This window comes from Plectropomus leopardus, chromosome 13 (genome assembly GCF_008729295.1).
Source record: "Plectropomus leopardus isolate mb chromosome 13, YSFRI_Pleo_2.0, whole genome shotgun sequence".
NCBI lineage: Eukaryota > Metazoa > Chordata > Actinopteri > Perciformes > Serranidae > Plectropomus > Plectropomus leopardus.
The window spans coordinates 8027839-8034109 of record NC_056475.1 but is presented as its reverse complement, the minus strand read 5'-3'; the positions used below and the strand labels follow the sequence as shown (position 1 = coordinate 8034109).

At 38.5% G+C, this 6271-nt stretch overlaps 1 long non-coding RNA gene across 1 annotated transcript; it reads right to left on the bottom strand.

Moving 5' to 3' along the window:
• Window positions 1–465: 465 nt before the first annotated feature.
• Window positions 466–4657, bottom strand: LOC121952192. The gene is made up of 3 exons (XR_006106434.1): window positions 4539–4657; window positions 2999–3089; window positions 466–631 (listed from the first exon to the last, which is right to left on the bottom strand). It is a non-coding gene; the product is annotated as an uncharacterized LOC121952192 (long non-coding RNA).
• Window positions 4658–6271: the final 1614 nt, after the last annotated feature.

The following is a 6271-nucleotide window of genomic DNA, read 5'->3' as shown; positions in this document are numbered from 1 at the left end:
ATCCTGGCATTGGTTGCCATGTGCTTGTGTTGTCTAAACATACCCACATACAGTGTAATCAACACTTTGATTTTGTTGACATCCCGGTAGTGGTATCCCGGAACTTATATTGCAAATGCTAAAAGATATCTACATGTAGCCGCAGAAGTCCACCACAAAGCAGCAATACTGTATGTAACGCCTTATGATGAGAACATCATCCTAAAGTGTTTACTTTAATTGTACTTACCAACAGCAGCCACCCCAGCAATTGAGCCAATGGTAATACCGGCTATAGCTCCAGATGAAAGCCCCTCTGGTGGAACCTCTCCCTCCACAGGCTTGGTGGTAGTGGCACTTGAAGAGGTTTGTGTATTTCCGCCAGTCGTAGTTGCCCCAGTAGTGGTGGTTGGGCCTGGAGTGGTAGTGGTGGTTGGGCCTGGAGTAGTAGTGGTGGTTGGGCCTGGAGTGGTAGTGGTGGTTGGGCCTGGAGTGGTAGTGGTGGTTGGGCCTGAAGTAGTAGTGGTGGTTGGACCTGGAATGGTAGTGGTGGTTGGGCCTGAAGTAGTAGTGGTGGTTGGGCCTGGAATGGTAGTGGTGGTTGGTTTTGAACTGGTAGTTGGGGTCACTGTTGACACTGCACACACAGCTACTGTGTAAGTAAAAGCAGAAAAACAGTTTTGAGGCAGAATTATTAAACTGTGCCCACATCCCAAAAAATGCTACACTGACAACAGCATCATCTAAATTTTTGGGTCAACATCTATGAAACGTCAAAATGTTTTCTGGATTTCAGAAGTGTTGCAGACAAATCTTTTAGTTAATCATAATCAGCAGTATTTATGGTGCAATTAAGTGGTTGACAGAGTCGTCATTGTATGTGTAAAACAAACATGTGTTGTGTTATTATTTAGGACAATGTCAAAGATAATGAACCTAATCTTTCACCCAATAGTGCCATTAAAACATCTCGACAGTGACTGTGACCACCTTAAACAAACACTGTTAACATTTATGATTTCTTTCTTCTTCCGGCTCCCTTGATATATAATGCCACGTTATAAGGTGATATAGTTACCTTCACAATAAACAACAGTGATTAAACTTACTGCGGTTGTACATGAAATGTCATTAAAGGTGTTAGGCATCATGCAGTTTCTTTCTATTAAAGTCCCTCAGTAATTTCTTACATTCCTCCTACAAATTATGTGCCAACACCATGAAATGGGTTTCTCACCATACTATCAAGGAAAAGGTTAGCTAATAGTTAAGCTGCACAGCAGTTTTTTTTTCTCATGCCACTAAAAAGTTTTCATTCTCAACAAAGAAAGTTCTTCGTTATAAAATTGGCATTTAAACTGGGTTGTTGAAGATAAAGGTGCACATGTTCAATGTCCATCAGCCCAACCTCCACACATTTATTTTCCACTTCCTCCTCAAAGTTTATTGAACGGCATATATTTTCACTTCGGGATATCATGCTGAATGACTTATCAGGACAACATTACTTTTTCATTATGTTGTACATTACATGATTTTTCATTTTTAACCTGCTGCTGATATTTTGTGACGGTTTGTATTTAGAGATCACATTAATCTCATTTGTTCTCCCTTAGAGCCAGACACAACAAGCCAATGGTCTGCTGTTGGTCAATGCCAGGTTGTTGGTTAGCGTCTGTAGCTCTAGTTTTTGCACTGTGTCCCAAACCATTGGCACTGGTTGCCCTTTGTCGGCCCTTGTCAGCCTTTTTTCGGCTGTTGTTAGTTTTAGGGGGTCAAAAGATTATCTGCCTAACCAATTATTGGGACCGATATCTGCGTATTGATAGAAAGATTTTCAATTTTATTGTAAATTCAAATCGGTTCCCAATATCCGGTATCGGTCTCAGTGAAATAATCAGTATCAGTATCTTTCCTGAAAATCCAATATCATTCGACCCCTAGTCAGTTTTGTTTTGAACAATTTAGCATGTTGAATCTGCGACTGAGCTGCAGAGCCCATCATTGGGTAAAATCAATTTGATTGGCAGTTAAACAAAAAGATAAAGAAAGTAACAACTAAAGTCATCACAGCTTGAGATCTAAACATATATGTCATATTATTGTTGTTAATGTGCTAATTGGCTAACTAGCATCTTGAATCAGTCCTGTCGGTCTTCTGGTTTCCCTTTTTAAATGACAAATACAGACGAACGCCAGCTGCTGGTGCAGAGAGTTATTTCCTCTCACACAGAACATACGGGCTGGTTGGACGTTGGTTTGGTTTGTCTGTTCTGGACTGCTGTGGAACAACATGACTCTGCAAAGTAGGACCTGCTCCATATGTAGATACAAACAGCTCATTCTTCAGTTATTAAAACACAGCTATTCGTATTTTTATGTGATAAAACTAATGAAAACATAGTTATAGATATTATATACCATTTCTGGTGAAAGATGCCCCTCAGTTGTATACAGTGGAACTTTAAATCACCATTTTTTTGTTGCCTAAACTCACTGTTAGATGCACCACTGTAAAAAAATTAAAATAAAAATAAAAATTCAGTTCCTCTTTTGATATAAGACACTGTTTATAAAATGGTGATATGCTGTAACTCATTTTGGGTTGCCATTTTGTGGCAAAGCCCTTCGAGTGGTTGGATGATTTTAACACTTACTTTCTAAAAATCCGGACGTAAACTTATCAACACTGACAAAAACAGACTTAATCATTAAAAACCTTTAGGAATGGCTTATTTACGTGTATACTTTTGTTGTTATTTTTAAAAAATCAAAGATTTTTATATGGATTTTCAACATTTATAACTGCATTGTTATAAAAAAAAATAGAAAAAACGTAGCAACAAATCTGTTCTTAATAATGGCTTGTAACTGATCTATAAAGCATTAGTAAATTATTAATCAACTGCTAAAAAAGCTGTTAAACTATAACAACGTATAAAAAACTTTGTAAAGGAGACTTTATTAGACAGAAATACCAATAATTCTTTAGAGTCTGCAAAGTAAAAAATATTTTTACCTATGCCAAGAAGGCAAAGAGTCAGGACAGGTAGATTTAGTTTCATCATCTCTGAGTGTCACTGCCACAAAAATAGGGAATAAATGTTGTGCTGAAACACAGAAGCAAAAAACAAACAAATAAACAAAAGAACATAATTGCTTTCTATGCAAGAACACGTGGAATATATTCTGGTTTCCATCTGCAACATTAGACTTCATCTAATCGCTTCAGGGTCACAAACAGGAAAATTATTCTTAACCCATAAACTCCTTTAATTATATCCATCTTTGTACTGAAAAAGACAAAAGTAGTAAGGAACATCTATGTAAACCTAATTTGTTGACCTTTCTGCTTGCTGAATAGAGTTAACGTCACCAATTTAGGCTAACCTAATTTTACCATTTACATGAAATGTATATTAAACAGGTACAGGTATTCCAGTAAAAAGTATCAAATTGACAGATTACTGACAGAAAAAAGATACATTTATTAACAAATATAATAACAACACACTAAATACCTCAAGGTAATATTTTTTGTGAGAATTATTACAAGAGTAATTGCCTGGCCTGCATAGTGCCCACTGTTTTTTTTTTACATAACAAATTCCTACCATACAGGATGAATAAAATCTTGTACAGAGATGATTGTATTTGTAAGGCAACTTTATCCGTGCCTGTTGCAAAATTTTATGTAAAAGTCTGGATTTTTCTCTCACAGATCTAAGAAGACTATTAAGGAAAGCTGCGTTACTCACCTGAGAGTCTGTCAATATGACTTTCTTCTTTTCCCGTAAGGCCAGAAAATATTGTGCTTTTATGACACCTTTATCACACACCCAATCATCTCTAGCCCTCCCATCTGTGTGTGTGTGTGTGTGTGTGTGTGTGTGCATGCATGTGCGTGCGTGCACTGTAATACATCACAGCAGCTCAGCCATGAGGGCAAGGCATGTATTGATTCTGATAGGTTTATTAATGCTTACCACAGGGCTATATTTGTTTTTTATGGCCAAATCAGGAAGTTCATGTGGTCGCCCTATAATGTGTAACTGAAGATGATTGTGTGGGTCTATAAAGCAGGAGTAGCAGCCTGATGATGAGCTAAATTGCATTTGAATTAGTAGTGTGGAGGATTTGACTATTCTACTTTTTCAGCTTAGCAGCTATGTATTTGACAGGAAAAGAAATGATCAATACTTAAGTAAAAAGTACGTCAAAGCTCTCTGTGTCGTGGTGGCAGCCAAACCCGAATGTGTCCCGAATGTAGAGCATGTAAATGTCAACAAATGTTTACCTTTGTGACATATACATTTGCAAAAGCAGAAGTAGCACGACATTGTTATACTGTATTTTAACACCTTGTGGTGGATGGTTGGCTCAGCAGATCTTGTGATTGTAAAAAAGAGACATTGGTTTCACTTAAAAATGACCGTCTTTGTCCAGCCTTCACCAAGAAGTTTTGAGCTTCAACAAAACCAAACCTTCACTACAGTGCTTGCCAGAAAAATGTATAACAATACACCAGATACAAGGCCTCAGGTTATAGAAACACTTACAGACTGGCTTGCCCTCTTCTTGCAGTGGTTTCCTCTGTCCTTGAGCCAGGAGCACAAGTGAAATTAGCCAGCTAGCATCAGTAGTTGTAGCATTAAAGACTGATCCAACAGGCAGCCTTGCAGAACAAGCTTACTGTCTTAACATCCTTTGCTTTGCTCTGTTTGGTGAGGTGGGCAGCCGCCTGTGGCTGAAAACACACCGTCACCAAAACACTGCAGCATGTCATTTACATGGATACTGTGTGGAGGAGTCATAGCTGCCAGTTTTTCCCAGTGACCAACCTGCAACAAAAACAGTCCCCTGCAGCCCAGATTTCCCCACTGATGGCCAGTGTACAAAGCACTGTTGGCATTGATGTGTAAGCTTTTTTTTTTTCAGAAAACCTTTTTTTTTCTTTTAATGTGCGTGTAGTCATGTGTACAATCAGCGTGTTCTCATCCAAAGTCAACACAATGCTGTTTTGCAGTGGACTTCTGCGTCTACATATTACGATCAAGGTATCCTTCTGTGGCTGCTATTCATGCAGATGCGATAGGTTCCATCCAGCCGTGTTCTCAGGAAACGCCGCTCATCCATGCATCAGGCCGGTGCGGTAGGTGCCAGTAGTGTATGATAACAATGTGGCTGCTTCTGTCCTGCTGCGTTCTCAGCTGATGCCATCGGGGGCGTATCATGCGGACATGAAAGGTGGCTTTTGGTGTCTGGATCTTACACCGAAAGCACTATCAAAGTGTCTGTATTTGTTGACGTCGGAATGAGAATGGGCCAGTACAGTTGTATACTAATTAAAAAACCCAGTTCAAATCCAACTACCATTAAGTTCATGATTCAACAAGTTATATCTCGTTTGTTTAATCTGTACAAAGACCAACCAAACCAACCAAAAAATGTGTCCTATTGTGTCATTTGGGTGTTGTTGGTTGTAGTGAGAAAGTGTAGAAAGCTGATGCTTCTCTGGGGTGCTAATTCTGGAAATTCCAATTATGTCAGGCAAAGAAAATACTACTTTACATTAAAATGTATAAAAACAACTGCCATGTCTGTAGAACATGTAAATCCACTGCATGACGATCTTGCATGATTGGACAGAGTTTTAGTCAGTGAGCAGGTCAGATGTGTACTGGGGAGCCAAACCATTAAGTGCCTCATAGACTATTAGTAGAATTTTTAAATTGTTTCTGTATTGCACTGGGAGCAACTGAAGTGAGTTAGGTGCTGGAATAATGTTTGACTTGAGCCTTGAGATTTTTTTGAGCAAACGATCCTACAAGAGAGCCCTACAGTCATCTAGCCTTGAAGTAAATGCACAACTTTTTTTTCCACAGAATCATTTTCACACATGAATCTTCTTTGGATGTATTTCTCAAGTGATAATCTTGTGTCCTAGTTATTCAGTTTAGTAGAGTTTACAAGCTTGTTTATAGGATCAAGATAGCCAGATGAGGAGGAAGTGTGTCGTCTGTGTGTCATTGGAATATAAATGATAAGATACCTTTACTTTATGCAATGTTGCCAAGTAGAAGCATGTTTAATAAAATCAAAATGAATCAAAATACCAGGATCACCTGCATTAAAGGCAGCAGTTAGACCAAGAAAAACAAAAAGAGATTCTCTTATATCAGTGTTGGTATCAACCCGGTCTCTTGAAAAGAAGCATTAGCGCTACTACTAGCATAACATATCTCAGAATCACCTTCAAGTTGCATTGTGGGTAATGTAGGTGACAGATTTT